We start from the raw sequence: 294 nt of genomic DNA on the forward strand, positions 1-294 counted from the left end.
GGTTACTTTAAGAAATAAAAATAACATACCTAGTTCCCCGGAAAAAATTGCCCATTCCCCGATTGCCACTTAAACCGAAATTCGCTGCAAATCGGGGGAATTTCCCGCGAGTTGACAAGTTGAAGGATGCAGCTGTGCTAAACACTTCGTACATGCCTTGGAAACCACAATTTGTGTGTATTTTAGAGTTTTTTCAGTCATATGTCGAAATTGTAAAATTTTTCCCCATTTTAACTGCAGGTATGTACACAATATTTAACTATGCTACATGAGTTTATCAGCCGCACTTAACCT

This window comes from Rhagoletis zephyria, unplaced genomic scaffold, assembly GCF_001687245.7.
Source record: "Rhagoletis zephyria isolate East Lansing unplaced genomic scaffold, Rhagoletis_zephyria_1.1 Rzeph_scaffold_03062, whole genome shotgun sequence".
In the NCBI taxonomy this organism is placed as follows: Eukaryota; Metazoa; Arthropoda; class Insecta; order Diptera; family Tephritidae; genus Rhagoletis; species Rhagoletis zephyria.